General features: G+C 43.5%; 1 long non-coding RNA gene across 1 annotated transcript in view; it reads left to right on the forward strand.

The window, feature by feature from the left end:
• Positions 1 to 546: 546 nt before the first annotated feature.
• The window catches only part of LOC109551720 (uncharacterized), a 150,453-nt gene continuing 123,788 nt past the window's right edge, over positions 547 to 27,211 (forward strand). Inside the window, exon 1 of the long non-coding RNA XR_012330938.1 lies at positions 547 to 756. This is a non-coding gene — a long non-coding RNA (uncharacterized lncRNA). The remainder of the gene's footprint in view (positions 757 to 27,211) is intronic.

Raw genomic sequence — 27,211 nt, forward strand, 5'->3', positions numbered from 1 at the left:
TTATTTATTCATTCTTTCTTTATTTACTTATTTATGGTTAACGTTAAATTGAGGTTTGAGCCGAAACTCAAGCTGCGCATACTTGAAAGGTGGACGGGCTCGTTGGGCAGCGGTTAGAGCTCTCGGGGTTTCCCCGCGGGGCTGCGAAGAGTACAGACAGGAAGCCCGGGACCCGAGCGCCTGACCAGAACTTCCCCGGGGGAGGCTGGAGCAGAGCACGAGCATCCTGCCCAGAACTCTCCAGAGCGCGCCGGCCGAGCGCGTCGTCGGCTTCCCCAGCGCGCGTGCAGAGGGTCCCGGGCCCCCGCCCGTGGGTCCAGACTCAGCGGGCAGCGGGAGGGAGGTTGAGGCTATTCCCCAGGGAGAGGTTGACCCTGCCAGGCTGGAACCTTCCATTCCGGCCCAGCCTTTTCCCCCTTCTCTGCGCCCAGGAGGGAATCGAGAAGGGACTTTCCAGAGAGCGTTAGCGTGCAGGGTGTGGAAATGGAATAAAAGCATATGCAAATAGGCCCTTGCGTGCCTTCCTCTACCCCTGCGAGCAAGAGCCTTTCTCCAGAAAGATGTTCTTGCTCCAAGACACTTGACAGCGCTCTTCCTTCCCTGGACGGCGGCAGCAGGGCCGAGTGAAGTGGTAACACCCGGGCAGCGGCAACGCCTGGGTGGGCCGGGTGGACAGGAGGGAGTAGCAAACAGAGGAGGGGAAGAACGGCCGCTGAGTTGGAAAGACAAAGTAAAACGAAATTTTAGGAGCTCGCTGTGAGTATGAGCTGGGAAGAATAATCATGGCAGGCTGATTTATTATGTACGTATCCTCTGTCTGAAAAGTAGCTGGCTTTTGTACAGTGGGTTATTGCAGAGTAAATGGCACATTAAAGATATAATCAAGATGTTTAAGGCATATTGAATGACGTTAAAAAGTAGGTGAGACTTCTGTCACGGTCCATAAATATAAAACTGTCAGGGCCTTGGAGAGATTTCCAGTGCTTTAGTTAAGATGTGGCTCCATTCCCACAAGGAAAATATTTTTAACCTTTCGTTATTTTCAGGGTGGGGTGGGATGGAGTCTGGAAGTGGTGTAGAACCTATAGGGATGATAAAATAATATGCTTTAAACCCTGGAGTTGTAGACTGTAACCTCTACTTAGCAAGTCATGAACTTCCTTGCAGTGACAGTAGCATGAAAATATTACATAGTGCATATGGTACTTCTTATTTTATACTGGAGTATAGTTGATTAACAATGTTGTGTTAGTTTCAGGTATACAGCAAAGTGATTCAGTTATACATATACATGTATCTATTCTTTTTCAAATTCTTTTCCCATTTAGGTTGTTACATAATATTGGATCTCATTCAGTCCTGCCTTTGGGTGTAAGAGTTTTTGTGTTTTGAAAATTATCTTTTTTTTTTTTTAACATGCTGAACCTGACTTTATATTATTGGGGCAAATAGCGTAGCTTTTCTTTCTTAAAGACTTAACTGTATTATTGTATTTTCTTGTCTTTTGGGACCTGTACATTCAGTGTCCATTATTTCACTTGCTTACCCAGAGTTCTGCCTGATTTTTCCCCAAACTCTTCTGATTGCTGTACACTGGTGACATTTGCCCCCATGTTGTAAACTATGGATTTGAATAGAGTGGATTTCTCTTCATTTGTTTAATAAAAATCACCTTGCTATCCTTAGTCATAGCACTTTTGAGAACAGATAAGCAAACTCTTTATGCTGGAGTTCACAGAGGGAGAAGAAGGTAGAAACTTGACTTGGGGGTTTGCTCAGATAGTTTGGAGCTGCTTGGATTGGTAGCACGTGGACTGGCTGGGGTCGGAGTCTTTTCTTCAGGATCTGTCCAGGCCCACGCATGGGATGGGGTGCAGTGCTGACTGGAAGGCCGGTGATGATTCTTGGTTATCCTCTTATCTCTGAATTCCTATCATCCCACCTTTTTCCAAGGACCCTGAAGAAACTTAGTGTAGTCTTACCTTCTCAGTGTGGGCCTTTGGGCTAAATCTGTAGCAAATGTTTATTTTCTCTGACTGTCAGCATTTTATAGGCTTGGGTGTGATCCGAAAAGCCAGCTTTGGGTACTTTTTAAAATTCAAATGGTGATTCATCCCTCTGGTTGTTCTACAATCTGGCAAAAGTTCCTTATTTTGGTCCTGGCCTCAATCTTAATAACAACAAGACATTCTTTCTATTTTAATGATCACTAATGAAGTATTTTTATGGTTTACAATTTGCAAAGCATTCTCATTTGGGTCATTTCGTGTAATTCTCCCATAAAATCTGTAAGGTTAGTAGAGATAGTAGAATTGGCACATAATGGGAGCTTATTAAATATTTGTTGAATGAATGAATTATCCCCATTTTACCCATTGAGACTCAAAGAGGTCAAGTGACCTACTGAAAGCCCCACTGCCCAGGAGGGACTCGAACTCAGATCTTCTGATTTTTTTCCGCTCCAGATCGGCTCTGATATAATGTTTTACATGATATTTGTTGTCTTTTCTCTAGGAAAATGTCTTTGATTCTCCAAAAAAGATACTGAGAAACTGCAAACAGTTGCCTGTACTATCAGAGGGTGGCCAAGAGCTTCCCTACCCCTTTATACAGACTTTTCTTAGGCTCCTTACTCTGCCAGAAATTTATATCTTTAAGGTCATGACCGTTTGGATATGTTCCTTATTGGGGATAAACATTCAAGGGTATGCTGAAAAAATGACTGTCTTGGATTTTTAGTATTTCTTGGAGGTGTGGGCATAAAACCACACAGATCTCAGAGGAAACTAATACCACGGTTTTGCGTGTGTAGCTGAACAGCTGTCTCTAGCTTTGTCTCCTGAGGTATGGGGGGAGGCATGCAGTGCCATCTTTTGGCCGGGGGCCTGGTGTGCGGGGACCAGAGGTTGCCTGGCCTACAGTAGTTGTGACCACTGCTCCCACTGCTTGAGGAACTGTCATCCAGATCCGCTCGGATATTAAAATAACAAGGAAAGAGCCCCCTGTTCTCCCAAAGCCGAGACTTAGGCTCTATGCACCAGTAACACTCCATCTGCTTGCCAGAGACTTCCTTCAAGCCCCGTGACACCAGGAAGGAGAATTTCCCTTCTAAATCTAAAGCTAGTTAGAGAGGAATGACAGCGGGAGTCCACCTGGGCCCTTTCCCTTTGACTTCTGTAATTGGAGATTCAGAGCTTTGGCTGTGAAGTTTCTCCCAGAGGAAAGTTGAGAAAACAGTTCTGATTCCTTCTCTACTGAACTGACACCCCTTCTGTCTTCAGTGTGTGATTGTATGGCCACGTAGGTGGTCTCAAACCTGCCAGTATTGCCCCTGATGGCTTATGTGCCTTGTTTAGAAAGGCCTTTCTGAAGTGAAGACTATAAAGATTTATTCTTACATTTATTTTATTTGCAGTTAACTCTTTCATCCAGCTGAAGTGTAGTTTTCATAAGGTGTGAGACAGATCTGAGGTTAATATTTTCCTCTATAGATGCCAGTTTCCCCCTCTGCAGTTCGTTTGTTTGTTTGTTAATAAGCTTTTAACTTTAGGATAGCTTTAGATTCACAGAAAATTTGCACAGAGAGTACAGAGAGTTCCTGTGTACTCCTCTCGGCTGCTTTTTGACTTGAAAGGATATATTTTTGCCTGGTCCTAAATTCCCACATACACACAGATGTCTTTCTAGAATCTTACTTTTATTCTATTGATGCATTTGCTATTTCTGCCTCAACGTCCTATGTTTAATTAATATTAGTTCTAGAGAGTTCATAGCTTTTGCTAGGGAATCTGAGATCTTACAAGGCTTTTAAGAGGTCATGTCCAGACCTCAGGGAAGGAAGGCAGTATTAGCCCTGTGTATGGGTGTTAACTGCTGCTGAGGTGACTGGCCAGGAAGGAACACATGTACCTCTCTAGTACACAGGGAGGGGTCATCATTGGTGACCTGCGTCTTGTAGAGAACGCCCTGTTCCTTGAGCACAAGCCTCGGACACAGTAACACGGACTAGGCTCTGGGGTAGGGTTTTTCCTCCTTAGTACCACTGATATTTTGGGACTGATCATTCTTTGCTGTGGGGCTGTCCTATGCATTGTAGGATGTTTAGCAGTATCCCTGGTCTCTACCCACCAGAGGCGTTAACAGCCCTAACTACTCACGACAATCAAGTTATGTTCAGACACTGAAAATATCTCCTGGGGACCAACCTGCATGCCTCACCCTCACCCCAGCTGAGAACCACTGGTCTGGTTCTAGCTGCCTGAGCGTTAACCCTGGCTCCACCGTTCAGCAGCTGTGTGCCTCTGTTTCTTCCTCTGTAAAATGCAAACAATAATGGTGTTTGTCTCCTAGGATGGTCCTAGGAGACCATTTTACCATTTGGGCAAATACACATAAAACACTCAGAACAGACACTGGTGGGACAGATCCTAGCCCAATGTTAGCTATTACTATTATTTAAAAAGCCCTTTATATTTGCTCACACGTCTAATAAACACACAGACTTCCCATTTTTCTACTACCTCCATAGCTTCCCCACCACAGAGCAAACGTGTTTAAAGCCTAACAATATTTGCCCCAAAGTTACATGTTAATGAAATGGAACTCTATTTTCAGGGTTCTGTAACTGCTAATTAATCAGCTCCCATGATAAACTCATCCGAGCTGCCTGCGATTTTTATTTGCAGCTACAGAAGAGCAATTCCAGTTAATGACAGGCCTTTAAGTGACAGTCCAGCTTTGTGGAACAGCAGAAAGGCCCAGAAACGATTCTCTAAGCAAGACAGTAATGCCAGTGGGAAGAGAGAAATCTGGGATGAGGAGAAGACTGAGCGTTTGCTCGATTCATTCACTTGGTGGCTTTGGAAATGCTGTGTTCATTTATCGTTGAAACACACCATCATCTTGCAGTTCAGAGAGGGCTGGATGGAAGACTTGTCTTCCAGCAATTCATGTGACTTAGTCACCCAGAGGTTTTTTTTTTTCCCTTTTGTAGCAGTAGCTTTTATAAAACCATAATGTTTGCTGTTAAGCTTGTCCGAGAACCCCTCTCATGGGGATGATTATTTCCAGTGTGTAAGAAGAGCTGGCTGATATGGGGGAGGGGGTGTGGGCTCTTTCTACCTTCGCCCAAAGGGCTCACTTCCTCCAGTGAAACCAGGAGTGGTTTGAAGAGGCGAGGACTGCCCTGGCTTGAGCTGGAGGGGCTGGAGTCTGGGTGTGGCTCATTAGTTTGCTGGCTTCAGTGAAGCTTGGTTAATTCACTTAGCCTGTACCGCTGGGCTGTTGGGGACCTGGGTTCGGGAATTGGAATGATTAGGTTGAAATCCCAGTTCCTTAACTCTCTGGCTATGTGGCCTTGGGCAAGTCTCTTGAACCTTTTCTCATCTTTAAAATGATGTTGATGATTGTACCTTCCTCATAGCCTTTTTTTGTGACTTTTAAGTGAGATAATTCATTTAGCCCAGTGGCTGGTGCATAATAAGCACTTAATACATCTTAGCTGTTATGGTAATTGTATAATTATCATTTATTTGAGTGTCCTCTGTGAGTACATTCAGGTCAAAATTCTACAGTTTGTGCCTCCGAAGAGTTTAATACTCTGGAAATTAGTGTTTTGACAGGTGAGCATCGAAGGCTGGGGAAGTGGGAGGGAGTCAGAGAAGTCCCCAGAGACTGGTACCTTAGTAACCACAAGGGCATGGACCCTGGATAAGGCAGAGCCTGTGGATAGAGGGAGAGACAGTCAAGGCCATGGACACAGGGACAGGGAACTTAGAATCCTCCCCCACCCCGCCAATAGGAGACAGTTACCAAGTTTAAAGTGGATAGGCTGGAAGACCAGAGAGAGAAGTATCTCCCACTTCTGCTGAGTGAATCCAGCCATCAGTTTCTGCAGACTTTAAGCCTGTTTTGTAGTAAGCTCTGCCTGATTCCTGGCCAAGTGGGCCCTAGAGCCTAGAGGTGCCTCCCTGACCCTCTTCCCGTGCATGGGCTGCAATCAGTTGTTTGGTGAGTTGTGTTTTAAGTCTCTTTTCTCTTCATAGGAACTCACCTCATGTTTATAAGGGGATTTTGTTTTACACAAAGGGCTAGTGAAGTTCAACCCTGGAGGATAACCCTGCAGTTTCTTACTGGCAAAGATTTGTCAACTCAGTTTCTTTAATATGGCCACGTCTGCTCCAGCTTTCCTCCTAAGGCTGTGTGTGGAGACCTAAATGAGATAATCACTCAGACTGTTTAAGATAAAAAAAAATAATAATAAAGTGCTATGTAAGGGACTGTTTTTTTAGTAGTGAGCATATACAGCAATTTGGAAGCATCTCCTTTATACCTTTGGGAAATGAACTGGAAGACCAGGATTCATTTAGCTCTGAAAGGATTTTAGATTTGCAAAGTTATACCAGATGAGTAGCTCTCCTAAAAGCCTCACATACTAGAAGCTCATTCCTATATTCTAAGTGTATATAGCAAGAGCAAAGTGCCACAGTAGTAATTTTGGGGCGGCAAAATCTTATTTATAACAACTTTTGGGTTAGTTTTTATTTTTTCCTCAAAGAGTGGGGAAAATGCATGAAGGAGAAGGGCATGAATTCTTGGAAACGGAAATGAATAATTTGTCTATCATAACACACCAAGACCAAAGTCAGGTGTGGGTTTCTTTCCGTAGGATAAATTACATACGTTTACCCAACAGAGTTACACAAGGAGTTCTGTCTTAAAAGAGAATTCAGGTTTTTATTGATTTAATACAACTTTAGGTTTCCTGGGCTCTGTACCGGGGAAGTGCTAATAATGGGTAGAACAGGAGTGTTGATAAATGTGAACAGTCAATGGTTAAAAGGCCTTTGTATTGTTCTTTTGTTTCCGTGTTTTCTGACTACAGAGCTCATGAAGTTGATAAAATGTTTTATAATGTGGAGTACGTCCCGGTAAGTAGGAGGCAATTACTTTGCTGAGTTGCTCTGTCCTGTTCTCCATTCCGGCTGAGAAATGGTTCTGGCTGTGCAGTTGAAGTTCACTGTGACCTGGCTGCTTCAGCAGTGCAGGAGCAAACTCCTGCCTCACTGGGGATGCAGACTCTGAAGAACCAGAGGTTGGAGGGTCTGGGTGACCCCGTACAGGTGGGGTCCCTGATATCCCCTGTCCAGGTGATGCAGTGACTGTTCAGAGAGCTTGTGAGGAGGTTATCTGAAAGGTGTGGTGGTCTTCAGAACGAGAACATGACAGTTGGGTGGAGGGTGGGAGAGCAACTGGGAACAGGAGGGAATCTTTCAGAGGGCAGAGGGAACGAGGTGTTCATTATAAGAAAGACATAGAATTTGTTATCGCAGAACAATTACTTGAGAAATGTTTTCTAACCGTCTACCATGTGTAATGTACCCCTGTTATGGGGAGGGAGGGCAAAGAGGTTGAAAATATCACACCTGTCTTTGAGAATTTCCGTCTCACAAGGCATGCACTGATGGATACAAGACCCCACAGGATCAAGTGTTAAACTGCATGATGGATATGCGGGACTATTTCATGCCCTCCCCACAACTGTTCATCACATCCGGCCAGAATATTTTAAAAATGCAGGCAGGATCACATCACTTCCCTGTTTCTTCTGTTTTCCCCTGATTCCTAAGCAAGGGTGATGCGAACTGCCCCTTGGCTGCCTGGGCCTCCTTCACTTCTGTGCCATGGCTGGTCTCAGTACCATCCCCAGGAGAGGCGTCCATCTCGGTCCCCACTTGTGTGCCTGCTCATGTCCTATCTCAGAGTGTTTGAACATTCTGTTCCCTCTGCCTGGACTCCTGACCACAGCCTATTTTTCCTTCAGGATTTCTCCTTAAATGTCACTTTTTCCTAACTACCAGGTGCTTGGTAGGATCGTGTACTTTTCCATTGGCAGTGCTTCTCACATTTGAGCTCACTTGTTTTGTATGATTGTCAATGAGACCTCAGTCTTTCCTGCTATTTGGTCACCTCCAGGAGCATCAGGGCAGCAGCCGTGTTCATCTTCTTCCCTGCTGTCTCCAGCATCGTGCTCCAGAGCCTGACACATAGCAGGTGCTCTGTAAATGAGCGATGGATGAATGGATGGCTGGATGTGGACGGAGAGATTCCACTGTCCTTTAAAAGCACTCTGTCCCTTCTCCTACTGGGGCACTTGGTATGCTGTACTAAACATCCTGTCTACCCTCACATGCCTACAACTTCCAGAGGGCAGGAATTGGATCATAATCATCTTTTCATCACCAGAGTCTGGCTCACATAGAAAGCCATGAAGGTTTGTGGATGAAGAATGTATTATGCATGAATGGGGTCGGGGTGGGGGGCTTATCTGGGTTTTAAAGTGTGCCTGAGGATGAGGGTGAAGGAAAAGTGAATTTAAGCATCTAAAATAGCAGTGGGAGTTGGGATGCAAAATAAGATTAGGGTTAAAAAAAAAAAAAAGCTGAAAACTGAATTAGACATATACCGCATAGTCACCAGACACAGCTTGACAGGATGTACTCACACTGCAGACTGGAGGCTTGGGTGGCAAGGTCGCTGGGAATTTCCCCACCCGAACTTAATGCCTTGAATAATGTCTGTCTTTCAGCCTGCTGTCCACCTCAGGAGTTTTATCTATTCTACAAATATTTATCAAGCACCTATTCTCCGCATTCCCAACAGGGGAACTGTCACCCCCAAAGGCACAAAAATTGGCTTGCAGGAGGTGAAAAATTTCATTCTTTTTATGTATAAAGCACAGATATACATATAGTATATGAACTGATCTATAGTATGTCTATGGTATTAAAATTTCCTAGCGGGGGTGATTAGGAAAAAATCTTTCTAAAAAGGCTCTTTTGGGGGATGATAATGAAAAAAAGGTAGAGAACTGACTTGCTCTATGCCAGGCATTATTCTTGTCAAGGTGCCTACCCCCATGGAATTTTCATTCTTGTGGGGCAGGCAGTAAATAAATAAGTAGCCATAACTGTCAAAGAGTGAGAAATCCTGTAAAGAAGAAAAAAGTAGGCATAGAGATAGTGTGCATGGGGGTGAGTATGGGCACGTCTGTGGCTCTTTGAGGTAGGGGGTCAGGTAACTTGGATGAGGTGACACTTGAGAAGACTCTGGAAGAAGTAAGGGGGAAGAGCATCCCAGGAAGAGGCAGCAGTGTGGAGGAATTGGAACGGCAAGGAGGCCACTTGGGCAGGAGTGGATGAGTGAGGGAAGGATGGTGGGAGATGAGGCTGGAGACGGGACAGGGGCCAGGTCACACAGGCCTTATATGCCGTGCTAGGGGTTTGGGTGTTGCTCTGAGCAAGCTGGCAAGCTTTATTCAGGGGAGTCACTGACCTGATTTGCCTGGCTGCTGTTTGGAGGGTGGACAGTAGAGGCAGGAGTAGAATCAGGGGACCAGCAAGGAGGCTATTGCTGGGGTCTCCGTTGGAGGTGAATGGCGGCTTGGGTGAGAGAGAGGGGTTAAGTTCCATTGTACTGTGAAGGGAGGGCTCACAGGCCTTGCAGAGGGATGGAAGGGAGGGTGCGAAAGAAAGAGGAGTCAGGTAAGCCAAGGTTTAGCCCAGGCACTGGGTTCCATTTATGGAGACGAGATCGACCGTGGGCAGAGCACGCCTTCCCGGGGACCATTCCTAGAGTGAGGTCTTCCTTCTATCAGCTGCAGGCCCCTCTTGTTGACGCTAGGCTTAGCATGTATATATATTTAATTTAATATGTATATATTTAATTTTAATTGAAAAATGTTATTTTTATACAATTTTTAAAGTTTACTTTCCATTTACAGTTATTATGAAATATTGACTATATTCCCCGTGTTGTACAGTATCTCTTTGAGCCTATCTTAGCATATATTATATATTGCCTTCTACAGTTACTTATCTTTCATCTGTATGCATCGCTACCTTACCTAGTCTTTAAATTTCTTTAGGGAAGGAACTTTTTTTGTTGTTGTTGTTCTTTCTTCAAGAGGCAGGCAGTGGGGCAGAATGGTTACAATTGTTAGTTGTTTGTGCTAGGGTGTTTTAACTGCTTAGCTTTTACCCTCTTTCCCTTTCTCTTCCCCCCTTCCTCTTCTTCCTCAGTGTTTTTTTTTTGTTGTTGTTGTTCAGTGAAGAAGGCAACCGTATCTACTTCCTACCACCACTTTGTGAAAGCAAAGTGAGACTTGCATATAAAGCCTTGCGTAGGTCTGGCAAGCGGTTGGTGGTTGGTGGTTTTTACGTCATGTGGCTCTCCCCTTCCCACTAGATTTCTGTGTTGCTGGCTCTTGTATCTCAGGGTCATCTAAGCTGGAGCTCTTTGCGGTAAGGGTATCCCTTTTCCCCTTCCATGTCTTGGTTTTCCTTCATAAAAAAAGGGGGAAGCGAGGAAACAGTGGAGCCCCTCAAATGCGGGTATTTGCTCTGTACGTGATGTTGAATCCTAAGTGTGACAAGCTCTGTTGAGTTGAGGATGATGGAGAAGCCTTTCCATGCCACCCGGGGGGCAGTGAGCACCAAGTGAATCATTTTCAGTAAGCGGAATTGATGCTGCAGCCTGAGCAATACAAGACGTTTATATAGTAATCACCAAATTGTGTGGATCCAACCAGAATGAAAAATGCCTGGAGCCTTGGCTTAGGGCCATGGATGAACAGAGCATGAAGCCTGGCATGGAACAGAAGGAGTGGAAGGCATGGGGGTAGCACGGTGATATATAAACAGATGTACATTTAAGTAGAGATGAAAATACGTCGTTGCCTCTTTCCCTTTCTGCAGTCGTGGCAGACTTCGTTAATCTATCACATCATTCATTCCTGATTCTGATATAAAGCTAACATTTCTTGAGTGATTACTGCATGCCAGACACTGTGTTCTGTGCACATCATCTTCTTTACTCCCCACAACAACTCAGTGAGGTGGGTCTATTATTATCCTCCTAGTCCGATGAGAAGACAGTCTCAGAGTGGTCAGTAATGTGCCCAGGGTCTCCAGGCTGGCCAGTGGCAGAGCTGGGATTACAACCCTGGCCACCAAACTCTAGAGCCTGCTCTCTAATTGTTACGCTTTACAGCCTCTAGCTATGCCCAGATGCTACCTCAGAATCCTTCTACCCCGTAAATTTATTCCCATCTGCTTCATTAAGGTTGTGGGATAGAGGTTCATACTACATGTGCTCATTTGTTCATTCATTCGCTCATTCACTAAACAATACTTCTGTGCGTCTGCCATGTGCCAGGCACAGTGTCAGGTGCTGAGGATTCCGTAGTGAATGAGACACAATCCCTGCTCGGGGGCTACGCTTAGTAGATCATGACTTCTTGTCTGAGACTCTCTGCGGGTAGGAAGAAGACTCAGAATTTGTGTGATTCGGGATACTTCCCTGTGTTGAACCAGAAGGTGTCCCGATTGATGATGGAAATCAGCAACAACCTGAAAAATGCATTATAATGCCCAAGCATGCACCCTGGACCAGAAATCGGGCCACCTGCCACCTTTTTCTGACTTGACTGATTGAGCTATTTGATCTTGGGCCTCAGTTATAACTCATGTTCAAGCAGTGCTTTCTTATGTGTTCGTTCACTTTGTTCCTTCCAGTAGCTGAAGGAGTTCTTCCAGGAGTTCTCTGAAGTGCAGAGAGGTTATGTGACCTGCCTGGTTCTCACAGCTGGTTGGAGACAAGCAGGTTGGAGACTAGAACCCAGTTCTAACTTCTAGCTCCTTGTTCTTACTATCTCATCATGCAGTATCTTAATGTCTTGAGGCCTTCAGTTTCTCCATCTATAGAATAGGGAAATTAAACCACATGGTCTCTAAAAGTTCCTCCCTCCTTCCCTCCTTCCCTCCTTTCCTCCCTCCCTTTCTTCCTCCCTTTCTTTCCTTTCTCCCAAATCACTGCAGTGCCTATGTGATCCAGACATTATGCTAGAAGTTGGAAATAATGTTGTGGAGAACACACACACACACACACTCACACTCACTCCTCAAAAAAGTTAAAAGCCCATAGAATGGGAGAAAATATTTACAAATCATATACATGGGACTTGTATCCAGAACATGTAAAGAACTCTTACAACTCAATAATAAAAACAGCCCAATTAAGAGCTTGGCAAAGGTTATGAAAAGACATTTCTCCAAAGACGTGCAGGTGGCCAGTAAACACATGAAAAGAGCCTCCGCATCATTAGTCATCAGGAAAATGCAAGTCAAAACCACAATGAGATACCACTTTACACCCAGCAGGATGGCTATAATCAAGAGAAAGATAATAACAAGTCTTGGCAGAGGGTGTGGAGAAACTGAAGCCCTTATACACTGCTCGTAGCCTTTGAAAATGGTGCCGCCCCACTGGAAAACAGTCTGGAATAGAGTTACCATATGACCAGCAATTCTACTCCTAGGGATGTACCCAGGAGAAATGGAAATGTATATCTACACATATGCTTGTACACAGGTGTTCACAGAAGCATTGTTTATAATAGGCAAAAAGTGGAAACAATCCATTTGGATTGTTTGAAGAAAATGTTTTAAAACTGGTTATGTTGATGGTTACATAACTCAGTGAATATACTAAAAACCAACAAGTTGTACACTTTAAATAGGAGAATAGTATGATATGTGAATTATATCTCAATAAAACTATTATATATACTTTAAAAAGCCCTAGCATGAGCTCTGCCCTTGTGGAAAACATAATCTCGTTTGGGAGATAAGTATGAATCAAATAACTATACAAAAGTTGTTTTGTTTTTTTTTTTGCGGTACGCGGGCCTCTCACTGTCGTGGCCTCTCCCGTTGCGGAGCACAGGCTCCGGACGCGCACACTCAGCGGCCATGGCTCACGGGCCCAGCCGCTCCGTGGCATGTGGGATCTTCCCGGACCGGGGCACGAACCTGTGTCCCCTGTATCGGCAGGCGGACTCTCAACCACTGTGCCACCAGGGAAGCCCACAAAATTTTGTAGTTACCAATTATGGTAAGTGCTATGAAGGGAAAGAACCAAATCTTATGACAGAGACTAGCAGGAAGTTAATGGGGGTTAGGGAATAGATATTGATACTAGGAAAGCTGTAACATTCCAGTGCTCCAACAGAGATCCTCAAATAGCAGTGGCTTGAACAAGGTAGATGTTGAATTCTCGCTTATACAGTACTGCAGGTGTAAGCAGTGCGGGGCTCATATGGAAGCCCACAGTTGCAGGGATCTTCTGGCGTGTTGCTCTGTCTTTCCCCTGGGGGGGCTGCCCTCATCTGCATGGTCCACGGCGACTGTCCATCAAGTCTACAGGCCGGCACTGAGATGGGGAAGGGGGCGCTGGAATGCTCATCATTTCTGCTCACATCCAATGCTCAGTCACATGAGGCTGGGAAAGGAAGTCATATGCCAGGTGTCCATGTGCCCTTAGGGGCTCTGTTATAACCTTGGAGATCCTATTACCAAAGAAGGAGGGGAGAACAGATGTAGGGTGAACAATTAGCAGTTTCTGCCGTGGATGGCCTCTCTGAGGAAGTGACATTGAAGGTGAGAACCTGAGGATGAATTGGTAGAGAGAGAGAGGGAAGAGTTTTCCAGGCAGGGGGAGAGCGTGTGTAAGGGAAGGCAGGAAAGCCCAGCTACAACGTTTAATGATGTTTAATGATGCACGTGTCTGCGAAGCACAGCCTCCAGGTGCTTAGGACTCAGGAGTGCCAGAACTAGACCTGGTCGTGGGAAGCAGCGGCTCTGGATTCACCTGGCTTTTCTCTCTTGTATCTTACAGGGCTGGGACGGGCCTGGGCCGTGAGGAGGGGGGCTTTGTGCCGACTCTGGAAAGCCTATGTGTATCCCCAGCTCTGAGAACTGAATTCCATGGGTTGTGTCAGTGTCAGACCTGTGAAGTTTAGTTCTTCAGCTGGGATATCTCTATCATCCTGGACTCGAGGGACATTGGAGAGAACAGATCCGAGGTCGGCTGAAGAACCTGGAAGACTGGAGACAGAAGGGCCAAGTCTCAGGCTCTGAAGCAATAGGGAGGATGGGTTCACAGGAGGAGCGCTCATTTCATTGTGAGAAGACTCGGATTCTAGCCGAGCAGCGTTCTAACTAGCTAAATGGATGCTCTAGGCAAGTCAGTTTTGCTGCTGCTGCTGCTTTTACTAGTTTACCTTTATTGATTACTTACAACGTTCCAGGTGCGGTACTAAGTGCTTTCCATGCTGTTATAGGAGACTCTTGGGAAAAATCACTTTAGTGAAGCTTGGGACGCCTGGCGCTGCCATGCAATGATTTTTTCCCCTTCTACATGGAATCAGACAGAATTAACAGAATGTGACAAGTACTCTTCAGCATGGATTGCTGAGCTAACTGGCTGGTCCCGCTTTAGGATGAGATACATGGATACATCCCTCTTGTGGTCCCCCTCTCCATTTATTTGAATCTCTACTTCCTTGCCTTCTGTAAGTACATTAGGGCTATATAGTGTCTTTGTATTCCAAACTAGGCAAAAGGAGGTTGTGATTAGACCTTACTGTGGTTCCCAGTTTCTCCCAGGGAAAAGGGATATGAGGGTTTTGAAGGCCTGCTCCCTTTGCCAGTATGGTCAGCTGTGTGCTGTAGGTCAAGCCCTCTGTTGTCCTCCTGTGTCACTGTCAGCTTGGTCTGCTCTGAGGGTCACGCTTTCTACAATAATGATGATTTCCACCTTTAGGCAGAGGGCTGAGGTCTGAGGGCTGCCTAAGTAATATCTGGGCTTTATTAGGCTTTAGATTTGATGGGGAGCCAGGCATTCCCATCTATTGGAAATTCATCTTTGAGGGTCTTGGTGTCCTGAAATGTCCATCTCCTTATGTGTACAGAATGCAGGTATGGTCTGGGCCAGGGAGGGGAGGCAGGCACAAAGTGGGAGGCCCACAGCACATGCCTTCTCACTGTGCCTTCTCAGTGACACTGATGTGTATCAAGTGCCCACTACATGCTGGGCACTGGGCTCAGTGCGTCTTGTGCGTGATCTCAATGAATCTCACATCAGGCCTTATCTAGAAATTGAGGACAAATTAACCAAAGGATGTCAAATAAAAAAGTGTAATGATGTTATACGGTACAAAAGGGTGCTTGGTTCTTCTGAAGGCCCCCGGCGTGGGTGTTGGACATGCGTGTGCTCTCTGGGCTGTACTGATGGTATTAAGGGCCTCTCCCACCCCCTCTCAGTCTGCCCATTTCTGTCATTTGCTTACTAGACCTTTAGCCAGTGACTCATTCTAGAACCGGAACACTGGTGAAACTCAACTGAGACCAGAGATCAGTGTCTTTAGTCCTAGATGCTGGAGAAATTCCAGAATTTACTCCAGAAGCTCCAAATGCTCTGGATTTCAGACCATCTGTGTTGTGAACAGGGGCTTAGAGCACAGACTCGTGGTTTACTGCAAAAGGCTAATCCTTAATGCAGGTGAACTCTTCCTAAAGCAAACCTGGTAAATGAAATATGGAATTCTCTCTCTCACGCGCACACACACACACACACTTAAAAAAATAACACAGTAGATCTATGAGGAGTAGGTGAAAATTCACTATATAAGATAATATTTCATTTCCTAAGAGAACTTTTATTAAGTAAGAGGTGATTCCATTAAGTAATACATTTTCCAAGGATTTTTGAGATTGTATTTGCTTTATCAAAACATTTTACATAAGTGGAAAAAGTAGGTTACAAAATTGCGTGGATTATATGATTCAATTTATGTAAAATTATAAATGCATAAAGGAATATGTGCATTGAAAAATGTACATCAATTTATCAACAGGGATTATTTCTTTAGTGGTGGGAATTAACATGTGTTTTTCTTTCTTTGTATTTTCTTCTAGTGTTTGATTCTTACACTGAGCATGATTAATTAAAACAATAAAGTTATTATTTTTTTAATCAATTTTTATTGGAGTATAGTTGCTTTACAATTTTACATTAGCTTCTGCACAGCAAAATGAATCAGCCATACATATACATATATCCCCTCCCCTTTGGATTTCCCTCCCATTTGGGTCACCACAGAGCATCGAGTAGAGTTCCCTGTGCTATACAGTATGTTCCCCTCAGTTGTCTATTTTATACATAGTATCAATACTGTATATGTGTCAATCCCAATCTCCCAATTTCTCCCACCCCACCCCTTTCCCCCTTGGTATCCATACATTTGTTCTCTACATCTGTGTCTTTATTTCTGCTTTGCAAATAACGTCATCTGTACCATTCTTCTAGATTCCACATACATGTAAAACAGTGAAGTTATTAAAGAAGATTTCACATACAGTTGTGATGAATCTAGACAAGTGCTAGTGCTGTGCATTTGGTAGAAGTTGTGTTGCACAGGTGTGTCATGGAAGAGTGGATGGAGGTTCCTGACGTGTTCAGTGAAGGAGGTGGGCATAGGGAAATATACAGTGTGATTTTTTTTTCAAGAGGGAAGTATGTATGTGTGTCTGTGTATGGAGTCCAGTGGGTAGTGGGTGGTGAGGTAGCAGGCGATTTTTCTCTCTCCCTTACTTAGGCTTTTCTGCCCAAATAAGAAGAAAAAGAACTCTCACCATATATGTGCTACTTTCCAAGAATCCATCCATCGTGTAAACCAGTGGTTTTCAAGTGAGTTTCCTGGACGAGCCACATCAGTATCACCTGGGAACTTATTAGAAGTGTAAGTTCAGGCTTCACCCTTATCCTACTGAATAAGGAACTCTGGGAATAGGACCCAGTAATTTCTGTTTTAACAAGCCCTTGGGCTGAACTGTGGGTATTAATCAAGGGACATCCCCACTCCACCAAACTGAAACACAGCTGATATTGATATGAAAGATGCTGGCCACTCCTACGAGTATGAGGGTAGGTATTCTGTAAAACTGATCTCTGAGAGATGAAGGGCAGGACCACAAACCTCTAGATCCTTACCAATGATCATTCCCTGCAGTGAACAGTAGATCTAAGTTTTTAAAGTGCAAACTTCAAGTGCATAAAATCACCTGAAGAGGTTGTTAATTAAGGCAGATTCCTAAGTCATGCCCCTGACCTACAGACTCAGCATCTCCTGAGGTCTGCCATTTCAACCATCACCCCTAAGGGATTCTATCAAGGAAGTTCTAGGACAACACTTTAAGCAACGGTTTTAGGCTTTTTCAGACTCTCTTTTTCCCCCCTGTATCCTCGCTTACATTTCTTCTTTCCTTCTCATCCCCTCCCTTCCTGCTGTGATTGGTGGGATCTCAGAGGCAGATTCATCATCCTTTCGGCTCTGTGCTTCAGAGAGAACAGGTCAGATGCTCTTGGAGAGGTGCCTTGGGAGTAATAATAATAATAATGGAAGTATTGACTTGCCATCCTCAGATTACAGGGGAAGGTCATGATTTATCAGCTCACATTGATGGGACACGGTGGGTAGCTGGATACACACTCAATAGTCGCTGTCTATCCACATGACAAGGCTGCTGAGACTCAGTGACTTAGGGACACAGTGGTTTCTTAAGTCCTCCCAGCTGTCAAACCCCTGTGTTAGTTAAGGTGAAGATTCCTGTATTAGGGTTCTGCAGAGAAACAGAACCAGTAGGATTATATACACATAGAGATTTATTATAGGGAATTGGCTCAGGTGATTACGGAGTACCACTTGGCAAATCTCATGATCTGCAGGGTGAGTCAGCAAGCTGGAGACCCAGGAGAGCCAATCGTGTCCTTCCAGTCTGAGTCTGAAGGCCTGAGAACTAGGAAAACCAAGGTGTAGTTCCAGTCCAAAGGCCCGCAGGCTCAAGGACTAGAAAGAGCTGATGTTTCAGTTCGAGTTCAAAAGCAGAGGGAAAAAATGTCCCAGATCAGCAATCAGACAGGAGGAGTTCTGTCTTACTCCCAGGAGGTCAGCCTTTTTGTCTATGCAGGCCATCAACTGATTGGATGAGGCCCACCCACACTGGGGAGGGCAATCTGCTTTACTCAGTCCGTCAATTCCAATGTTAATCTCATGTGAAAACACCCTCACAGACACACCCAGAGCAATGTTAGATCCAGTATCTGGGCACCTTGTGACCCAGTCAAATTGACACATAACGTTAACCTTCACAGTTCCTTTTTCATGTTTTTTCACATCTAGGTTCTCTTGCCCTCTTCTCTGATAATATTTCAGAGCTTGGATGTCTGGTTGGCACAGAGGCTTGAAGAATGCTCTGGGGGTAGGGGTGGGGAGCCAGGCATCTTGCCCCATTACTCTTTGTTCTTCTTGGCATTAAAGTGCTTTGAGGAACTGTTTTTGAAGGAAGTCCTGCTCCTACCTCCTAGGGCGGCCCTTCCAAGTAGAAGAGCTAATTTCAATTTTTCCTGGGAAAGGCAACAGTATGATTACAACTTTCCTATAGTAGGTGTTTGCAGTGCTCCAGGTGTCTTATATGAAGAAAGATATCATCTCCATTTTCTAGATGAGAAAACTGAAGCTCAGGAAGGTTATGTACCTCGCCTAAATTTCACACACTATTAAGTTTCACAGCCAGGATGTTAATCAAGGCTGCCTAATCAGAGCCTATGTTCTTTTCACTAAAGTTTGTACTGGGCTTTACAGTTTATAAGGCACTTTAACACACATTCTTTTATTTGTTGACTGTAGCTTTCCCCAGTGAAGTAGATATTATAACCATAATTTTAGAGATGGGAAATAGAGTTTTCAAAGGTTACACATCTTGTCTATCTCCTGTGTCATGTAGCTAGAAACTGCTGAAACAGGGACACAAATCCAAAATCTCAAATAAAAAGATAATTTTTATTCTAAAAAAATTCATAGGAATACACATAAACTTAGAAGGAAGGTAAGAAAGAAAAAAATCCCCTGCCTCAGTTTCTCTAATGTGACTGAAAACAGAGTAGTATACATTGAGGTCCACCCTAATTCCCCTGCCTATGTCTTTGGTAAGCAGGAGTGAGCCCTTATACATGATCAATTCCGCCCTCTGGGGCACAGTTATACTTTAAAATATATCAAAATTACGTTGTTGGTAGCTTTTAAGAAACCATAATATGTTTTTGCCCTGGGTCTTGCCATACGGCTAAGACTGGTCAGATTCCACCTGCCTCTGGGCAACAAGTGTGTTTTCTTGTTTAAAAAAACTAACATATTTTTATTATATGAGTAATATGAGTTTACTGCAAAAGAATTCTGAAAATGCAGAAAAGTGTAAAAGAGAAAAAAATTTAAACTATCAAAAAATTTTATTGTACAGTAAAGTATTTTTTAACTGGGAATTGGGAAAATTCAGAAAATCATACAGCAGAAAAACTACCCATGAGATTATAGATGACTATTTCGGCTTATACCTTTTCATTTTCACTTTTTAAAAACACAATTGGGGTCATCATTTAAATGTCATTAGTTTGTGTTTGTTTTCCTGTTTTTGTCATAAGCATACCCTCATGTCCTTATATGATCTTTTTCATGCATTTTAAACGGCTGCATATGTAGTTCATGGAGTGGATGTGCATTTGTTTGCATGATCTTCCCCTATTGTTGGACATTTAGGACTTGGATGTCCTGAATCCAAATCTGCTGCTCCCCCCACCCGCACATATCTGTCTTTATTTCCTTTTAGCCTTTTGCTTACGTTGATTCAGGCATTATTTGTGATGACCTTAGGAGTGTTCAAAAAATAAAAGCCTAGTAGCTTCTTATTCATTAATATGTAATGACGCTAGTGTTAAGGATTTACTATGTACCAAGTTCTATTTTAAGACGTTGAACAGATTTTCATTAAAGTTACCATTTCTGTTATTCTCATCATACAGATGACACCACAGAGGCACAGAGAGGTTGAGATACGTATCAGAATGCACTCACTTGTACTGAGCAAAACATTCAGCTTACAGAGCCTTATACAGATAGGCCTTCATTCATTCTGCATTTGGGCAGCTATTGATATTGGTTTGGAGGCTCAGACACATTAAGACTGCTGTCACTGCCGTCCTCTTCTCCCATGCCTCTTGGTTTTAAAATGGCTGCGACTGATCTAGACATCACATCCCAATTCAGGGCAGGAAGAGAGTGAAACGGGTGGTTCTGACTGATCACTTCTGCCCCTTTTATCAGGAAAGCACATTTTCTTCTCAGAACTTCCTTTTTCACTCAGCAGAATTCCCCTCATGAATTATTGTATTTTATGTGATCACTGCCAACTGCAGAAGAGGCTGGGGAAAAACCTTACCTCTAGAGGAGAAGTTGACTAGATGAGAGCAATTTGGTTAGGACTGTTGGGTCAGTTAACCTACTACAGTGGCCACCACAAGATACTTGCCAAGGTCAAGTGTTGGTCTTATTTGACCCAACCAGCCTATCTCATACAGGTGCTAATACCCATTAGCTGGGAATTGCTGTTTCTCACACCTCTAGAAGTGGCTAGACTAGAAGTGGCCTGGAGCCTGCCAAAACTCATCTTTCACTGAATATAACACCATCTAACGCGTGCTAACATTTTTTATCAATATTAATATCACCGCAAAGTGCCATTAAAATAGAAGTGATTTTCATACATTATTTAACCGCAGTGTGTCCACCAAGCCATTCTTTTGCTGGAGCGCCGTCTCCTTGGCATTTATAAACTAGGTAATAAATCTGCAGCTCACTGGGTTCGTATCCTCGGTCTGTGGCAGAGGGAGAGGAGGATCCACAAACTTTCTGGGCTAAAACAAGTTGCTGCATCACTTTTCTCTCAGCCCTGAGCATGTTCATTAAGGGCCTGGTTGCAGGTGAGCTGAACTAGGGGCTGCACAGTGGCAATGCTGAAAATGATGGCTGTACCCCACTTCTTGAAAATATGGCTTTAATTAGGAGGGGGCTCAAAAAAGATCCGTCATTTACTGGAACCTTTCAATTGTGGTTATTTCTAGAGCAGAAGTCTAAAGTAGCAATTAATAGGAGTGTTTTGTTTTAGGGCTGGGACTGGAGTGAGGTGAGTGAGGTGCTTAGGATATTTAAGCAAAATTTAAGGGGATGTTCACTCCCATTGTCGTGTATTACTTGCATGGCCCTGGTTTTGTTTTGTCTTTACTAGTTGCTAATGTTTAAAAATTGGAATAATTATTCAACAAAGGTTTTTTGATCACTTCTGTGTGCCTGACACTATTCTAGTCACTGGGGATACGGTAATGAATAAAATAGTCATTATTGTCCTCATGGCACTGATATTTTAGTAAAGAAGAGATTTCATAGAGAAATTTGGATTTTTGGCTCCTTAAAGTATCAGAAGAACTGATAACTGTGAGCTGGCCTTTCCTTATGACAGCCATCACTCACATCTGGGGAGCTGCCACTTCCTTTCAGTTGAGGCATGAGTTCGTCACACTCCCCATCGCTCCCTACTGTGTTGTTTGATCCACACGGGATCTCTATGAGTGGATACCACTATTATTGCCAAGTTTCAGATGAAGAAACTGATGCTCAGAGAGGTAAAGTGACTGGCCCGGGGTCTTCTAGCTATAAAAGGCAGAGTGGGATATGAGACCAGTTCTATGCAACTTCCGAGGCTGAGATTGCTGTCTCTGTGCAGAGCAGTGATTTAGGAGGCAGGAACACAGAAGTATCAGTAAGCAAAAACATTCAGCCCATATAAGATCAAATTAGAGAGGGGTATCAGCAGGAAACAGATAGCACCCTCAGATTAGGATAGCTCAAGCAGAGTTTCATAAACTATTTACAAAGGTGTGGGCAGAGTATAGGGAAACCACAAGGCATAGTGCAAGACCCCAGATTAGTAACAGTGGGACTCTACTGCCACTCCTAGACCTCTAGGCAGGTGACAGGGTGGGCTACTGGAATCGGGGAGATAGGACTGTAGAGAGGGCTGCACACTTGAGCTGAGAACTTTGGATGCAACTGGCCCCTTGGCACCCTACGGGGAGGGAACTTGGAGAATAAATACCCCAACCTTACCAAGTTCTCTCTACTCCTTCCCATTGATCTCTTGCCAGTGCCAAACTCAATTGGAAGTTGGAGGACAAGAAGCCCATTGATGCATCCCTCCAGGTTCTGGGGGTACAGAGCAGGGTGGAGAGCAGTGGAGAGTGGCTCAGGAGGGGCAAACAAAGGCAGGGGCAGGTGAAAGCCAAGGGCATTTTAGGGGGCAGGGACTGATGATGGGTAGGGGAAGAAATTAAGATAATTGTGAATACGAGGTCCAGCTTTGTTTTTTTTCATCAATATATTTTTAAATTGAAGTATAGTTAGTTTACAATGTTGTGTTAATTTCTGCTGTACAGCAAAGTGATTCAGTTATACATATATATAAGTCCTTTTTAAAATATTTTTTCCATTATGGTTTATCATAGGATGTTGAATATAGTTCTCTGTGCTATACAGTAGGACCTTGTTGTGTGTCCATTCTGTATATAAAAGCTTACATCTGCTAACCCCAAGCTCCCTCTCCATCCCTCCCCTAAACCCCTCCCACTTGGCAACCACTAGGCTGTTCTCCATGTCCGTGATTCTCTTTCTGTTTTGTGGATATGTTCATTTGTATCATATTTTACTTTTTTTCCCCCTGGCCATGCCGCGCGGCATGCGGGATCTTAGTTCCCCAACCAGGGATCGAACCCATGCCCCCGGCAGTGGAAGTGCAGAGTCTTAAACACTGGACTGCCAGGGAAGTGGCCATTTGTGTCATATTTTAGATTCCACATATAAGTGATATCATATGGTATTTGTCTTTCTCTTTCTGACTTATTTCGCTTAGTATGATAATGTCTAGTGGCACCCATGTTGCTGCAAATGGTATTATTTTGTTGTTTTTTATGGCCGAGTAGTATTCCATTATATATATATACCACATCTTCTTTTTCCATTCATTCTGTTGATGGACATTTAGGTTGTTTCCGTGTCTTGGCTGTTGTGAATAGTGCTGCTATGAATATAGGGGTATGTGTATCTTTGTTTTGTCTGAATATATGCCCAGGAGTAGGATTTGCTGGGTCATATGGTAATTCTATTTTTAGTTTTCTGAGGAACCTCCATACTGTTCTCCATAGTGGCTGTACCAACTTACATTCCCACCAACAGTGTAAGAGGGTTCCCTTTTCTCCACACCCTCTCTAGCATTTATTATTTGTAGACTTTTTAATGATGGCCATTCTGACTGGTGTGAGGTGATACCTCATTCATGTTTTGATTTGCATTTCTCTAATAATTAGTGATGATGAGCATCTTTTCATGTGCCTCTTGGCCATCTGTATGTCTTCTTTGGAGAAATGTCTATTTAGGTCTTCTGCCCATTTTTTGATTGGGTTTTTTTTGTTGTTGTTGTTATTGAGTTGTATGAGCTGTTTGTATATTATGGAAATTAAGCCCTTGTCGGTTGCATCATTTGCAAATATTTTCTTCCATTCTGTAGGTTGTCTTTTCGTTTTGTTTATGGTCTCCTTTGCTGTGCAAAAGCTTGTAACTTTGATTAGGTCCCATTTGTTTAGTTTTGTTTTTATTTCTATTGCCTTGGGAGATGAAAGGAAGAGCTTAGATGGGGCTGGGAAATTTCTTTCTCTTTCTCTCTCTCTCCCCGTCAGCTATGTTTAACCACCTGTCTACTAGAAACATCATTGATTTCATGTCAGAGATTCCTCAAGTTTGTAACACAGGGCTTGAAACTTTTGTTGTGATGACTTTCCAAATGGACAAAATTCTGAACAATGTAGGGAGGTAACTTCTTCCAAGTTTTCAGAAGGGTGACAGAGTTCATTGAACCCTAGCATTGTGGAAGCCTGTAACTTTAAACATCCAAGACTGATCTGTCTGTTTTTAAGTTTCTCCTCTAAAGTCTATTCAGCTTAATACTTCTTGTCAAACACGGTATATCTTGCTAAACTGAGCCACGTATTACCACCACGAAAAATCATTTACTTGCTTGCTTTCAGAATTCTCAGTTTCTGAAATGAACTGGACCATGGCTTTGGATCTTTAGTGGATTTTAATCAGTATGTTTCAATCATCTTTACAGTTACATTTCCCATATGAGTATCCCTGTCAGCATAGTAACAGTAACAAAAGCAGGAGCACTTTAGCTAATATGGTAACAATGCAAATAGCCGTTAAACCTAGTATATGTGGCTCAGAAACAATGTACTTCTGAGAATACATAGCTGCAGGGAGGGACATAGAATGTGGCTGGGTGACAACACTCATATGAGGAGCATGGTGTCATAATTAATTTAGGGAACAGTTGTGACACCATTGGTTGGGTACCTATGAGCCTTTCCCCCTCTTTTTCCTTGTTAATAGAACCCCAATATTGTTCAGTGAGTAGGCAAGTCATGTGCCTTGAAAGGGGGCTGGCCTCTCCAGTGCCAAGGAGAAAATCATTTGTCCATTCCAGACTGGATAACCTTGTCCCTTTTACCAATGATTGGATTAGCAGGGTCATGGAGTGCAGTCCTAATAGGATGTGAGAAGTCTGCTGTGGATATCTCTAGAATAGGTTCTTCTTGTTGCTAAAAAGAGTCACATAGGAAGAAATAGTTGCCTCTTCTTTACCAGACAGTATCATAGCAGCTTGTGATGCCTAGAACTGTGGCAGCCAGGTAATGATGTGAACGGAGCCAGGTCTCATGCTGTGGGTGGCAGAGCACAAAGATGCTCTAGGATGTCATAATTCAGGTAACCACTGAATTCACCGACCTGAGTCCTAGCCTACCTCAGGTCTTATTATTTGAGACACTGTGTTTCTGATTGTTGACACCACAGACACAGGCGGCTCAGATCTTTATGCATCGTAGAGATGCATGTAATTCAGGAGTTTAAGGGAAGGGTAACTGATGATTTTAACATTTTGTTTTCCTAATTTTTTTGAATTCCAAAAGTAATACATAGATGTAAAAATTCAGTCAAAACAGAAATGTTAAGAATAGAAGCCGGAGTAAATCCTGAGTTCTCATTGCAAGGAAAAAATACTTTTTTCTTTTTCTTTTGTTTTATATCTATATGAGATGATAGATGTTCACTAAATTTATTGTGGGAATCATTTCATGATGTATGTAAGTCATATCATTATGTTGCATATCTTAAACTTATACAGTGCTGTATGCCAATAAAACAGGAAGGAAAAAAAAAAGCTGGAAGTCTCCTATAATTCTCCACCTCCTACCTACATATGTTAATATAATGTTAAAAAAATAGGATCTTGAATAGACATACTTAACAGGACATCTTAGATGTCTTTTATATGAATAATGTAGATCTACATCATTCTTTTTAGCAATTGTGTAATATTCCTAAGTATGGCTAGATCATACTTTTAAAGACCTGATGTGGGTGGTGCTTTAAAAAAATGTGATCCATGGGTAACTATATTCATCTCTGCCCCCAATCTCTGTCTTCAGCCATTTCTGGCAGGTGTTGCTGTTGTTCAGAGGGGCGTGCACAGGGAGAAGTTGTGTGGCACAGGGAGAAGGTGTGTGGCACAGTGAAGGGACACAGGATTTGGGGTCAGGCAGGTTGGGGCTGGGATTCAGCCCTACCATGTATACTAGCTGTGCCATCTTGGAAAGTGATTAAACCCTTTATGTCTCCGTTGCCTCACCCCACTAAAAGGGATAATAAAACCTACCTCTTAAAGTTGTAAGGGTTAGAAATAATGTATTAAATCACTCACAACCTAGAATGATATTCAATGAATGACAGCAATTATTCTATGAAAGGAGCCGACTCCATGAACTCGTGTAACTGTCTTTCGTTATCCTCACCGAGCACACAATGGACAAAGATGCACTAGGACTTGTTAGCCGAAAATAATTTCTTGAAATTATTGAGCAAGTGGTACAAAGTAGGTCCATGGAAACAAACAATCTAAATTCATGTTTGTGTCAATCTTGTAAAGGAGTTAAACATTTAACCTTCATTTCATGGACAGAGGCCTGCACATACAGTATGAGCAATTTGTCAAATAGGCCAAGAAAAGACACCACAGTAAGAAGGTTTCGGTAGGCTGGAGTGGTAGGCTAAATTAAACAAGGTGAACTTAATTAGGGGAATACGTAAAATTTAACTGTTTGTTTCCTTTTCTTTCTTTTTTTTGCACAATACAGAATGGGAGAAATGTGATTTAATAACAGGTATGAAAAAGGCTTAGGGTTTTCTGTGGCTGAGGTTCAATGTGAAGCCATAGTGTGATACAGCTGTCTAAGCAAGCAACTGGAATCTTGGGCCTTATAAAGAGAAATAGGAAGTTCAGAATGAGGAAAGTGATGCCTCCGCTTAGTCTGCCCTCGTCAGACCACATGCTGTAACACTAGGATGGCGAGTCACGGGCGTGCAGGCTGAGGCAGATAACACTCACTCATCATATTCCATTGTGTTTCGATGCAGCCTCTGAATCCTTCTCAACACTGTCTTTAAGGCGGCCAATATTTTTTCCACGGAGTTGGCATGCAAGATGAAACCTGTCGGTAGCCAATGGACTGCAGGCTTCTCCTATGGTCTCCTTCTAAGGACACATTTCATGCTTAAATCACATGGTTCAACTTTTTACCAGCCACAGGAGATTGGATATGGACCCAAGTTCCGCCAACCTATAGGATGCTTAAAGAGCTTTATCCAAACTAGAACAAGTTCCTCACTTTGATTCTTTTGGGAATTTGAACTGGGAAGAAGAGAGTAAATCAGGCAGTTGCTGGCGGGCTCAGAGTGGACATAATGAACGTAAGAAAAGGGAAGCAAGAATGAGGAAGCAGAAGCTCTGAGGTAGAGATAATCTATAAGGGGAGAGGGGATAAGGGATTGGCTGGTGGCAGCAAAAATGGTGGAAGAAGAGGCAGAGCGCTGAGGATAAATGTCACCCTGCTGCTGAGGGACCGGCAAGATCTCTTGTCCTCTGGCTGGAGATCCAACTACATTGCCATCTCTACTCTTCCCAAGAGGCCTCATCAGCCTGGGGTCCGTCAGGCAGGCCAGAAATGTGAGGTTCCTGTTTTTCTTAAGTCCACTATAAACACCCCCTCTTACTTGAGGTGACCGAGGGAATCTTTGCTCCTTGTAACCCAGAACATCTACTTAAGGTTCTTTGTCTAGCTCCGGGCGCCATAGTGGCAAACCAGAGCAGGTGCCAGAGAGAGAGACTCAGAATGGTAAAGAAGCCCGGGAATCTCACACAGAAGGAGCTTTCAAAGCTATGAGGGTGTTCAGCCAGAGCAGTGGTTCTTCAAGTGTGATCCCCAAGCAGCAGCAGCGGCAGCAGCATCTTAGAGATGTAAATTGCTGGGCCCACCC

The sequence above is a fragment of the Tursiops truncatus genome, chromosome 3 (assembly GCF_011762595.2).
Source record: "Tursiops truncatus isolate mTurTru1 chromosome 3, mTurTru1.mat.Y, whole genome shotgun sequence".
Lineage (NCBI taxonomy): Eukaryota > Metazoa > Chordata > Mammalia > Artiodactyla > Delphinidae > Tursiops > Tursiops truncatus.